Source organism: Monomorium pharaonis, chromosome 8 (genome assembly GCF_013373865.1).
Source record: "Monomorium pharaonis isolate MP-MQ-018 chromosome 8, ASM1337386v2, whole genome shotgun sequence".
NCBI classification, from domain to species: Eukaryota; Metazoa; Arthropoda; class Insecta; order Hymenoptera; family Formicidae; genus Monomorium; species Monomorium pharaonis.
The window spans coordinates 16,912,201-16,926,815 of record NC_050474.1 but is presented as its reverse complement, the minus strand read 5'-3'; positions in this window follow the sequence as shown (position 1 = coordinate 16,926,815).

Genomic DNA, 14,615 nt, shown 5'->3' with positions numbered 1-14,615 from the left:
ATCTGAGCGCGTTTGTCGGAGGAAACAAGGAACTAGAGGTTATTTCAACAGCTGATAATAGCTCATCACCATAAATACTACTGTGATATAATACATAAGTGCTGTGACGAAAAGATAAGCAGGTTAAGAAAAAAGGTCAAGAAGTTAATTCATGGTATTAAAATACATTTATTTATAATATTTATATGACATAAATAAACAAAAGTTGCTACAATTAACATATTATTTGTAACAACTTTCGTTTATTATTTAGTTCTAAAAATTTACAATAGCTGGTGATATAAAATAAATTTATTATTGTTGAATGTCATTGTTATAAGTATCATGTATACATAAATTTATTGCAAACTATATATTAATTTACTTCAAATTACACACCGCTTGAATTCATTGATGCATTCACTTTTAATACTATTTTAAATACTATTTTATTTTATTCTAATTTCACACTAATAACAAAACGTTTTTTTGGAAGTTTTGGTTCACTTTGTTCGAGGGAACAGGCATATAATCAGCCATTTATGGAGTATTGTGATTATATGTCGCCTATAATAATAAAACGTGCGTAACGTATAATTTTCGCATAAGCATTCGCATACAGTTACCGACAGTAAATATGATAACGAATATTTCTATAATACTTTCAATTTTTCCTGCAATCTGGCGCTCAAATCACATTATCTCGGTTTATCGGGACCGCTTTTCCGGCCCACTTTTCCTCCCGGAGTTTAATCTCCTTATTCCTCCGTGGTTTCCGCCGCTGTCGGACCTCTGAGGGCGCTCTCTCGCCGGTCTCGAGCGCGATTTTCCTGGTTCAAGATACGCGGTTGGTTCGGTCCCACACTCGGCCATCCTGCAATGAGTATCGTCCTCGATACTCTTTTCAGCGCTGGGGGGATCGTCATCGTCTGATGGTTTGTTGCTGTAAGCGTCTAGTTCGACATCTTTCTCGGTAGACCAAGGTTTCATGTGGCTTACTCCAGTGCTTGTGTTATTTCCTTTGTGTTCTCCAACCTTTCGTACAATGTATCGATCATTTCGTAGTGATTTCGTCACCTCTTAGGGTCCAAGAAATGGTGTATAGACCTTTAGGCTAGGGCCAAACTGTGTTCGTTTGATAGCTACAAGATCGCCGATGCGGTAGGAAGTCGCTTTCTTCCGTTTTTTGTCGAAAATTCTTTTATTCTCTTGTTGGATCTTTAGTAGGTTCTGTTTAGCTTTTTTTCATAATTCTGCTCGTTGGTTTTCGAATGATATGATGTGTTCGACTTCTATTAATTCTCGTAATCGAATATCTGTCTTCAGCTTCATAGGTTCCCCAATCATTAGTTCTCCCAATGCTTTGATTGAATGTCGAATTGATGTGTTGTTGGACGGTCTTGACATGTTTATATCATTCCAACGTGAAATGACACTTCTCTTCAAAGGTATTGGTTTATGGTATCGTCAGGAACGATATAAGATGTTGCCAGGAAAAGGGCGGTAGGAACAGGCTTGACTCTGAGAGGATGATTAAGACCGACACCGCGTACTAGAGGAAACTGCTGCGTATACTAACGGCACACGAACGATACTTTTGGGCTGATAGGACTTTAAAGGGGACGGTGGATTACGAAATGATTCACTAGACTCTAAGCTTATTCTAGAAACAATGATAGAAACGTTTATTCCAAAACTTAAAAACTTAACGATTACACAAATGACTCCCGAGAACCGTGTTTCGAGTTGACACATTCCCACAGACTTCTATAATATACTAGACTGCTAACCTTGATTCCCTAGGCGTACCAGTATATAATGTACATGTTGTACATGATTGAATAACCGATCGGAATGTGTCATCTACTATGTATGTTGTACATTGTTCGTCAAGTGGAATGTATATGTACATATATATATGCCAATAAATGTCACATATAGTTGCTACGAGTAATTTGTTGACATTTTTAAAATGTTTATATATATATATATATATTTAAAAAATGATACTTAATAATACTAATAAATATCATTAATATTAGGTTATTTTATACAAAAATGCTCTTAAAACGAGATTATATTATTTGTCCTTTAGTTTTAATACTTAAACGAAAAGAAATGTATACCGCTTTCTTATATATATTTGGGCAGCCTTTTATCACATACCTTGGTTATTGTCATTTTATCTTTTTCTTTTATATTACAAGAGCAAAAGAATGATACGTTTAACGCATAAGTACGCATAAGCGTCCAAGGAGAACGCTTTCATAATATATGTATATATTGTATCATACATCTCACTCACTCCTCTAATAATCCATAGTCGTAGGACTATAAAATATTAGCCACATTCCAATCGGTAATTCAGTCTGCCGCCTATGAGCTCCTATTTGTACATACTTTTCGGGTACACACTAAATGGAGAATATATAACGAGCCTAGCAGTCTAGTATATTATAGAAGTCTGTGCACATTCCCGTCACAAAGGAGAGTGATTCGCCGGTCGCGCGTGCCGATACGCGAATCCCGTTTCCGGAAGCCACCCGCCGCGCCGGAAGCATGCACACCAATGCCGATACGCCTGCAGCGCCGTGCCGTAATGTAGTGGTTTGGCAGCACCACTGAGCTTGCCGGAACCAGGAGGTGATACCAGGAGATTAATTGTTACAACCAGGTTCACTTACGTATGAATATTTCCTGTACTGTACAACAGGGCCCCGATTCTTGAATTCATTCGCAAGAGAAACGTATTCGCAAATTCTGTTCTTACAGAAAAGTTGAAAATTTATTGGCTATCGTATGGCTTTCAACCAATAAACTTGCAACTTTTCTGTTAGAGCGGGTATTTGCGCATACGTTTTCTTGCGAATGAATTCAAGAATCGAGCCCCAAGACTTAGCAGTGAGCAGGGCGAACGCAGACTAAAGCGGGTCACACACACTTTCCGTAGAACGTAACAGTAAGGTTTTGACCAATCACGTACTTGATTTAGTCGCTTACTGTTACGGTCGCCCAATCCAACATGTCGAAATCTTACTGTTACGTTCTACGGAAAGTGTGTGTGACCAGCTTTAGGCCCGGTTCCACAACTCACGGTTAACTGCTAACGGGAGGTTAATAGATTTTCTGTCTCTCCTTAGATAATAATATAGAGAAAGATATGTAGTCGATTAATCTCCTCTTAGCAGTTAACCGTGAGTTGTGGAACCGGGCCTAACTAACTCTCGCCAATTGCCAACCGGCAAGTACCAGTCTAGAGACTTTTTCTCCTAAGAACTTTAATTACCTATACCCCACAGTAATGCATATACCACGACATCTACCAGACGCGAGTATTTACTACAATTTTATCTTTCAAACGGCTTTGGTATGGATAACTTTGTCAGCATTGGGATGATAGTCCGATTCATACGTTCGACTTGACCGTTTGCTTGAGGTAGACCTGTCGTGATCGACACACGTACTGTTGCGTATAGAAATCGTGCATATAAAATCAATAATATCAAAGCATTATAGATGCATTTGGCATTGTGTTCGTGCTCGAGATCGTGGCGTGACGTTGGCATACATACATGACCATATTTGGAGTTGTTTAAAGGCCGTCGTCAACGATCATTCTTTTGTCTATAAATAACGCAAATGAGAATTATAAAAAAAGGGAATTGAAAGTCGAAAAAATAGCATGTCTTTTGGGCAGAGGACATTCACTTTTGGTTCGGCCCCCGAATAATAAACACGGATTCTCTCTCTCTCCCGGTCACGCAGTTATCGCTACGATTTCGAAGTCGCGACGCACTACCATTAGTGATTGTGAGATCTACGGATCTTTGACGAATTATTAGCACGGTCGTTACGCATCATATCGATATTTGCAGCGACTCAGTTCGCGTGTGCTCCTAAGCGTTGTCGCCGCCTAATCACAATCACAATCCGGCGACTCAGGGCATACGTGTTCCTAGGCGTTGTCGCTGTGAAATAGTGCGTGCGCGATCGAAAGCTTCTATAATATAAAATAAAACTCAAATAAAAACGATCGATATCGCGGAGTGTTTCAATAAACTCATCATAAAAGTGACTGCAATATAATTACGAGACTAATTTATTTACAATCCTAAAACGTGGTGTGGATGGTAAAACATTCACGCTGATATTTCGCATAAACACGTATTATCCCCTTTTCTTTGCAATAGTTTTCAAATGCTGTGGATGTGAAGGCGGTTCCTCTGTCGCAGATTATTCTGGTCGGGTTTCCGAAAGTTACGGCTTGTCGTCGCAGTCGTGTTACAACTCCTTCTGTGGTGGTCGATCTGGTGGGATATATCCACACCTAAGTAGCAAGATGTCGTCTAATTCACGGCATTTTTTGGTCATTTTATGACGAATTAGACGTTATAATGTCGAGATAAAATGACGTCTAAATGTCGTAAAACTGACGTACATTTGTCTCATCTTAACGACGTCATATATTGACGTCAAAAATACGTCATTATTTTCATATTATTCACGTCATTTTCAAGAAGCTAGTATCGTACATTTGACGGTATTTTATTGTTATTTTTATGACAAAACATAGGTTTTTAGATTACATCTAATAAACAAGACATTTTAACGTCATTTTTATGACTATCCCAGATAGTAAAAGCCGTTATTTTGATGTTTTAGAAAATATTTCGGGTACATGTCCTATATATGCAGTACTTGCATTATGAAAATATCGAAATAACATAATTATAATGTAAAAAAAATTTACGTTGTTTCTCAACAAGCATGGTGACCCACCACACCATTGCTTCTTTTTAGCTAATATGTATTTAATACAGTTGCTGATAAATTTCTGTATTCTGAATCGCATGTGAGGAAACCAGAATTCTTGGTAAACGGTGTATTCGGTCTTTTTCCATCCAAAATGGCCTTTTTCGTGTGCTTGTTGGATTACTTGATTCTGCATGCTTGTAGGCACCACCAACTGTTCGACTCCGGCATTCACTCGGTATAGGATGTTTTGAGTAGACAGCGAAAATTTTCCTTTATCTTTACTGGACAAATATTTGATAATCTCCTTGATCTCTGGGTCGTCTTGTTGAGCTTTGTAGATTCTCTCAGTTAGCCCGTCTTGTCCTTCACAATTAGCTAATACTTCGACCGGATTTTTGCTTAGGGCGTCAACGTGTCGCATTGACGCTCCAGCTCAATGCTCAATAATGTATTGGAATTCTTCAATTTGTAGTGCCCAATGGGCCACGTGTAGGCAAGTATCTTTTTTGCAATCTGTCACGATCTTGAATGGAATTCCCAAAAGGTAAACTCAAAACTTCTTTAGAGCTTTGATGACTGCCAGTGTTTCCAGCTCATAACTGGTATATTTTTCTTCTGTCGTCGACGTCTTCTAGCTCGCGTAATATATTGGGTGGAACAATCCATCTTCTGAGTGCTTCTGCATTAGGATGGCTCCTAATCCTTTTGCGCAGGCATCTGTGTGGAGCTCAGTCTCCGTTCCGTATACATTTAGAATAGGTTTTTCGGTTAAGGCATGTTTTAACTATTCAAACGCCATCTCTTGTGCGGGTCCGAATTCAAACTTGTTGTCTCCTCTTAAGAGCTGTGTCAACGGTCTTGCTATCAATGCAAACTGTGGTACAAATTTGCGGAAATAACTGACGAGTCCCACGAAACTCTGTAGTTGTCTGGTTGGTCTGGTTAAACACTAAAACAAACAAGATGACGTAAAATAAAATAATACACAAAAAAAGTAATATAGCCAATAACATATGTAATTGCGGGCTGCCAACTACATAGAATACTCAATACAATAATATTTACTGTTAGTGCAAGTACAATGTTGATACTGTAATAGCATATATTATTGTATTGAGTATACCCGTAGTTGGCATTGAAAAAAAAGTAATATATCCAATAAGATATGTAGTTGGCAGCCCGCAATTACATATCTTATTGGATATATTACTTTTTTTCAATGTACATTAACATTCAAGAAAATAATGAAGAGCAGTAGAAACTGAAAAACTAAAAAATTGAATGGATTAATGAAAATGAAACCCATTTAAATTTATTCTTATAATATGGAAATACCATACATTTTGCTTTTATTACATCTATTGGCCAAATCTCATTTTCATTCGAAATTACGTAGCTAATAAAAATTTGTAATTTTTTAGAATCAAAAGGATATTTATATAATGATTCACAACCTATAAATTTATTACCGATAAAAAATATGTTATTATTAATTTTAATTATGTTTAAAATTTTTATGACAATGTTTCTTTCAATTAAACAATAACAGTCAGCATTTGAATCAATAGAAAAAGCTACGTCATAGAAATTTAGCTTTTTATACTGTTCACAATATGTATAATGTAACATAGATGTATGTAACGGACCAAAATTATGACTATAATTTAACTCTATTGATGACTTATGTTTACTTTTATTTACTGAAAAACTGAAATTTTCTATTAAACGCCTACAGATTTGCTGTAATGGATTAGTAGAACTTTTTACATACGTATTTAATTTGTCAAGATAACTTTCAAAAGGAAATGTAGAAAATTCATCCAAAGGACCAAAATTATTGATATCATCAGTCAAATGACTTAATAAATGAACATTGTATATTAAAAATTGTTTACCATAAATTTGTTCAGAATGTTGAATAAATGATGTTAAAAGCGTTTTATTATATTTTAAAGAAAATTCCGAAATATATTTATGAAATATCAATATAGAAATTGCAGTATGAAAAAATAAAAAATGTTTATAAACAGCTATATCGATGTTATTTTTTAGTACAATTAGTCCTAAATATAATATGAAAGTTCTAAATTCAGTCTGTTTCCATCGAGATAATTCTTCTAATCCACGTGGTTTTCTATGAATTTCTACAGGAACATAATCTTTTAATTGTTGTAAATGTTTGAATATTTGTTTAACTGAATAACTATTTAATTTTACCGGTAATAGTTGATTGCCAACAAATATATTTAATATTTTCCGCACAATACCTAAACATATACATTATATATGTAAATAATCAATAGGAAAACATTTTATAAGATCTATTGGTAACTTAGCTAATGGAGAAATACCTAAGTGATAATCTTTATCTATTTGTAAACGAAATGAAGAATCTGTTCTTTTAACGGCTTTGAAATCTCGAAAAATTATGCGACCATTTACATATTCGCCATATACGGTACATTTGTCACATGCTGAATAACCTGTGATTAATCTGTGAATAATCTGTATGTGACTTTACACATTTTAAATATGCACGTGCAGGAGCATCGCAGACAAAATTATGTAGAACGACATTATACATTTTTGAATTAACTTTTAAGCCATTTTGTATTAAATAATTAAGTTTATTAACAAAACTTTCTAAAAAAATATCTAAAGAATCTGGCTTTAAAGTACCGCAAAAAATTCCTATTGGAAACGGACCAATGTTCACATTTTTTATTAAGCATAAAATTGTAACATTTCACCTTTCCCGATCGCCTCGGACAGGCTCGTCAGATTCCAGGATTCGGGAGAAGGGGGGAAACCAACTTGCGTATACCGATATTAAATCAACAGTTCTTTATTCGAAACCTTAGCCTAGCTTACATATTTCTTATGCTACCTTGGGTGCGTTCCGAAATCTACTGACAGTACTGACAGTACTGCTACTGAAGTTACTGGGTTTGAGCTGTTCCGAAACGCCAGTGAATACTGGCAACACTAAAAAACGGAATGCGTTTACAGTCAAACCAGCAACTGTTGATGCCATCATAAAAACCTAACTTTATACAATCTAATTATGGCAAATGTCAATGCAATTATAATTGCAGTGCAAGGTATTGTGAATGTTATTAATAGTGACAGTGACAGTTCATCAGACGATGAGGAAGAAATTCTAAATGTCTTAAACATGATTACTAAGCGTAGACCATTGGAATTAAGGCCACGCATAAAAAATTATATTGAAAATGTTATTGCTTTACTTTCGGATAAAGGATTCAAAGCACATTTTAGGTAGGAATTATAATAAAAAAATAGAATTTCTCTATTATTTCATTATTGAACAAAATATTGTGTGATATAATCATCGCGTGATTTTCAGAAACACTTCATAAATGTTATTGTCGCCATCAATAAGTTCGTATCGAACAGTTTCCATTGTTACAATTAATTTTTTAACAATCTCGTCAATTTTAATTATACACATTAATGTACGGCGGACGGCGGCCATATGCTTTACTGAATTTGCACTACCTCCCGGACAATGTGTAAAATTAGCCGGAAGTCAGTAATTCCCTAGGGTCTATTTTTGTAGAATAGATAGTAATTTACAGTTGCTGACAGCACGCTGAAAACGATTTCGGAACGAAAAAACAGTACTGTCAGTACTGGCAGTAGATTTCGGAACGCACCCCTTATGTACTACTTAGGCCGAAGTCACATGGTGCGGAATAGAGCTGCGGAATAGAACGTGCGTCATAGAAGCAGCCAATCAGAGCTTTGCCGCATTAGAATGTGTTGATGCGGCAAAGCTCTGATTGGCTGCTTCTATGACGCACGTTCTATTCCGCAGCTCTATTCCGCACCATGTGATTTCGGCCTTAGTCTATGCGGGTATATACAGCAATGTACAGCTTAACCTAGTGACGTCAGTCGGACGGGAGCGCGCTAGTGCGCAGCACCTTAAACGCGGTCGCGATCCGTGGTCGCCGGCAAGAACCGGCGGGCAGGGCGGCCAGGTGGCCTGCTCCGTCGGCGGACACAAGGATAGCCGAATGCCGGCAAGAACCGGGCGACAGAGCGGCCAGGTGGCCTGCTCCGTCGGCGGACACAAGAATAGTCGAATGCCGGCGAGAACCGGGCGTCGGAGTGGTCCGAAGACCTACTCAGTCGACAGGACGGGACTGGTGCTCGATCCGGATCGAGCTCGGCTTTTATACCCGTCGGGGCGATCCCCACGTGCTCCCAGCAGCGTGGTGGGATCGGTTCCCGACGGGGATACTAGACTTTCGGGAGGGGCGTCCGTAGACGCCGAGTCCCGTGGTGGGGCGGATGGTCGGCCCGGGACTCAGTGACGAATTGTCACAAAATTAGCCACAATTGTGTGTTGCAGCTCTTAAAAAGTGGTAAACTATCAATGTTTACTTGTAACTGAACATTTTTACAATCAGATAAATCATATTTAACTAATACTCTTTTCAAACTTGTTGCCAATCCAAAATGGTAATATTCTCCATTATTTAACTTTTTTGTTTTTGTAATTAAGGGAGTATTTAATAAAGTTTTACTGCGGTAATTCCGGATGAAAAGGCCGTAACAAGTGTAACAGTTCTGTTACGCGAACATGTGGTACATTTTCATTTACGGCCCACTCTTGTAACTTATCCGTTATATTTTTATCAGAAAAATCATTATTATTATTAGAAAAACCATTCTCACTATCAGAAAAATTATTAACACTATTAGAAAGGTTATTATTATTTCCAGTGTATACAGATAATCTTTTATTACAATTAATAATTTTCAACAACTGATTATAATTATTATTACATAAATCGTTAGTATCATCAAGCGTATTAAAGTTATCATAAGTATATAGACAAACTGTTATTACAAGATATATTTACGACATTACTAGAATCATCTATGTTATATGTATTAATAGTTTTATTAACAATAAAAAAATTATTTTTGAATTTTGTTTAAATGCTTTCATTGTTAATTATATACAGCAAGTTATTTACCGTTGCCACAACTCTTCTACGGAATTGACGTTTTCCTACACATGGATTTCTCTTATAAACTAATTTTTGTTTTTTACAAGACATATTAATTTTAATACGCTTAAATGATATATATAACAAAAGTATAAAATATCACGGAAGTTATCACACATTCTTCCACAAAAGTAATACAACTTATTTTATATAAAATTATATATCCTTCTAAACATAAATATTATTTCTTTGAATATTATATTAAAGTGTTTTGTTAGGTACTGCTTTTATTAAAAAAAATAGTAACCCATTATTGGCAATTATTTTTTTGTAAACTTACTCTACAACGTTGCGGTGCACGTTTTAACCATATTTTCAATACGTCCTCTACATTACATTCAGTTGCATCTGAATGACAGCTTTTCACAGCATCTTTAACAATATTACACAAAGTTTATTAAAATTAGTTACAAAATTTGGAATCAGACTATTAATGTAACGTAATGAAAATAAAAACTTACTAACAACTGCCTGTTTTAATAAATAATTAGAAAATGGTTTCTTATTGTCACGTTTTCCCAAGAAAGAAAATCTTTTAGCCAAATTATCAGTATACAAGAATTTCATTATTTTATTTGTTAAAGCAGTTATGTTTTTACCGCCCAAACTTGCCAAATAGGATGTCTGAAAAATAATTATTAAATTAATTAATTTTAAAACATGAATTGTGTAAAATGCTTAAAAAGACATAATTTCTGTACCAAATTATCCAATTTTTCATCTTCTTTCAAATAATTCTCCAGAATTTCGAAATGTTCTATAGTATCTATAGGAAATTTTACCGGTATATCAGCTGGCAAAATTCCTGGCACTTTATTTAACTCCTCTTTTATTAAAGATAGTATTTGTATATTTAGGTCTTTTATTTCAACCAACAAAATTAGTAATTGCTTCTGAAATGCTATTTAATTTTACAGATATTATTTTACTTTCCTTTTTATATAAAAATTAAATCTTTTTTCTTACATAATTCACTAGATAACTCAGTTGATTGAGGTTTTTTTGAAAATATGTTTGTAATATTATTTGATCCAGTTATAGATAAAGAATTTGACGTACTAGTAAATGCTTTCGGAATTTGTGGTGTTATTATTGTTATACTATTAGATGAATTTTCGTTTTCAGATTCATTATCTATTAAAAATAATTAAAATAAATATAAAACATAATGTATATAAAATAAATATTAATAAAATTTCAATATTTGGAAATAAATGCAAATAAGAATTATATAATTAAATAAATACAAAATATATTTTGTATTATTTTGTATTATTTTTTTTAATTTTTAAAAATTATAATTACAAAAAATAAAATCCTTTATCAATATTTACCTGAAATCATAGGCGACCTTGACAAATGATTTTTTTTATGGCTTCTTTTTGGATTATTTGGGTTTTCCAAATCACTATCTCTATTGTCGCTGCTATTACTGTCACAATAACGACTAGGTGGTTTCCTAGTTCGTTGCATATTAATGGTATTTAATTTTTCTAATGCCATATCAAAATCAGATGGTATGTCAAAATTCTCTTCACAAAATTGTAATTGTTTCTTCGCTTTATGATAATCATTATCTGCATAAAATATAAACATGTAAGTTTCAAATAATATTTTACAATCTTAAAATAATTTTTATTAACCTTTTCCAACAAACAAAATTTTTTCAATCTTGTAAAGAACTCATTTATCAGTAGATGTTTCGCCTTTTTTTAATGATTGTTCGTATCGATATTGCTGCTTATACGGAGGCCAAAAAGTTCGTTTTTTCTTTGGTGTTACCCAATTGCTGCTTATTATAGCAATATTGCTCTTTCCATCTTCTTCGATGAATTGAACCCCTAATAAATTGGTTGTTATTATTAATAAGTATATATTTTCACTATAATATGTGTAGGATAAAGATATTGAATCTTTTAAATTAGGCATCAATTTCGACTCGTTCAAAATGTACGTTGACTGACGGAGAGTTCAAGATCCGAGATAACAACATGCGTGATAGAAAGAGGGGGGAAAGAAGGACTAGCCGAATTTTCGAAGCGGAGAGCAAGGCTCTCTCGTGATGTACGTCGAACAGTCAACACGCGTTAGAAGCATGACCAAGTTTCTCTTATGATTTCTCCGTGATAGTGAACCTTTATAACGAATTCTTTGGAATATTATATAAATTAAAGTTACTCTTTTTATATAACAAGTGGTGATTCTGACCATCCTATCACATAATTCCTACAACTTTTGGGGGCTCAGCCGAGATTATTACGAGAGTGTCAGAGAGAAAGAAAGACGAATTTGGAAAATGGCAGAAAATGAAGACCAACCGCAGAGAAACGACGAACAGGAGGTTGAATCGATGACGATGATCCAGTTGAAGGCTGAATTAAAAAGACGTAAGTTGAGGACGACGGGAAACAAGGCGGACCTTGTTGAGCGGTTTCGAGCAGCGAGGCTTCTCGAAAATCAAAGAAGCGAAGACGAAGACGTTGACGACGACGATGAGCACGGTCAGACGGACCACGAAGACGATAGTGAGTCGAGCGACGGAGCTGAGGACGACGAACAACGACGACCATCCCACGAGGTGACCAGCCGACGGAAAAGATGCCTTCTGACTTTCAAAGACGTAGAGGATTCCATAGACACGTTTAGCGGTGACGACGGCAAGAGCATAAAACAATGGATCACGGACTTCGACGAGATAGCGACTCTGTGCCAGTGGAACGACGTACAGAAAACGATTTATGTGAAGAAACTCCTTCGAGGGTCAGCAAAATTATTCGCAAAGTACGAGACGAGAGGAAAGACGTGGAAAGGCGTAAAGGCCGCGCTGAGGCGCGAATTCGCCCGGAAGGTCAATAGCCACGACGTGCATGCCGAGCTGCGAAGAAGAAAGAAGAAAGCGGACGAGACTTACCAGGAATACTGCTACAAAATGATGGAGATCGCGTCCGCAGCAAAAGTCGAGGTCACGGCGGTAATCCAATATGTAATAGACGGTATTAACGACGATGAGGTAAACAAAATTGTTTTGTATGGCGCGAAAAATATTTCCGAGTTAAAACATAAGCTAGAAATTTACGAGACTATGAAAAGTAAATCAAAGTATAAAACAGACGATAGGAAAAAGAAACCCGCGCGGTTCGAAGTCGAAAAACGAGACGTTAAGCGTTGTTATAATTGCGGAGATAAAAATCATTTGAGCGCAGCATGCCCGAATAAGAGTAAAGGCGTTAAATGCTTTCGGTGCGAGGCATACGGACACATTGCGGCGAACTGTCCGGCGGCGGAAAATAAAAAGACGAGTACGAGTAAAAACTGTAACGCAACGCATAGTCAAGCAGATAAATGTTATAAGGACGTTAAAGTAGGGGAAATTAGTCTACCGGCTCTGATCGATACAGGCAGCGATATTAGTTTAATGCGAGCGGATACGTATATAAAAATAGGCGCACCAAAGTTAATAAAGCGGCAGATGAAATTTCATGGAATAGGATCGGATGAAATAACCACGCTGGGTGAAACACATGTTGACATTTCTATAGACAATTGTATTTTCAATGCAAGGTTTCAGGTAGTTTCCGAAGCACTTTTGCAATGCGAACTTCTTATAGGTACAGATGTTTTGTTCCGAAAGAATGTCGAGTTGAGAGTAAAAGACGGACGGGTTAATATTTCGGAAGTGGCGAAACGGTTTTCCGAGCTACCCGCTATACATACAATTAACCGTGACAAAGTGATTGCAACAGACATGGAGCACGTTCTAGATTCGGAAAGTAAAAGTAAACTTACTAAACTAATAACGGAATATGTACCCCGAGAAAATTCGAGATGTCGGAATCAAATTAAACATTATTTTGAAGGACGAGACGCCCGTATACCGACGCGCGAATAGGGTATCGGAAGCGGAGCGAAAGACGCTCGACGAATACGGAAATGATTAGACGAAAGCATTATACAACCATCGGTTTCCGAATACGCGAGTCCGGTCGTGTTGGTTAAGAAGAAGAATGGTGACACGCGAGTATGTATCGATTTTCGAAAACTAAATGAAAAAATAGTCAAGACAAGGTATCCATTGCCCCTAATGGAGGACCAGATTGATCGTTTGCGAGGTGCGAAAATATTTAGTACCATTGATTTAAAGAATGGATTTTTTCACGTTCCAGTTGCCAAGGATAGTCGTAGGTACACCGCCTTTATAGTTCCTAGTGGGCACTTTGAGTTTTTGCGCATGCCATTCGGGCTAAGTACATCACCCGCGTACTTTCAAAGATACGTTAATGCCGTTTTCGCAGATCTAGTCGCGGAAAATATAGTTTCATTGTACATGGATGACTTGATTATACCGTCTCGTAATGTCGAGGAGGGGCTTCGGAATTTGGAAAGGGTATTTCATGCGGCGAGCATTCACGGTTTAGAAATAAACTGGGAAAAATGTCAATTTTTAAAGACGAGAGTAAATTATTTAGGTTTTATTATAGAAGACGGTGACGTCACTCCGTCAGACGAAAAGACGAGTGCAGTAAAAAAATTTCCGACGCCGATGAACAAAAAAGCGGTACAAAGTTTTTTGGGCTTAACCGGTTATTTTCGGAAGTTCGTGCAGGGATACGCTTCTCTTGCATACCCGTTGACTAATTTATTAAAAGATAACGTTGCATTCAGCTTTGGCGATAAAGAAAGGTACGCGTTTACACAGTTAAAAGAGGCTCTTAGTCGAGGACCGATTTTGCGAATTTATTGTCCGAAAGCCGAAACTGAATTACACACGGACGCGTCGTCGCGAGGCTATGGCGCGATATTGTTACAGCGAGATAGTGAGGACCGTATGTTCCATCCAGT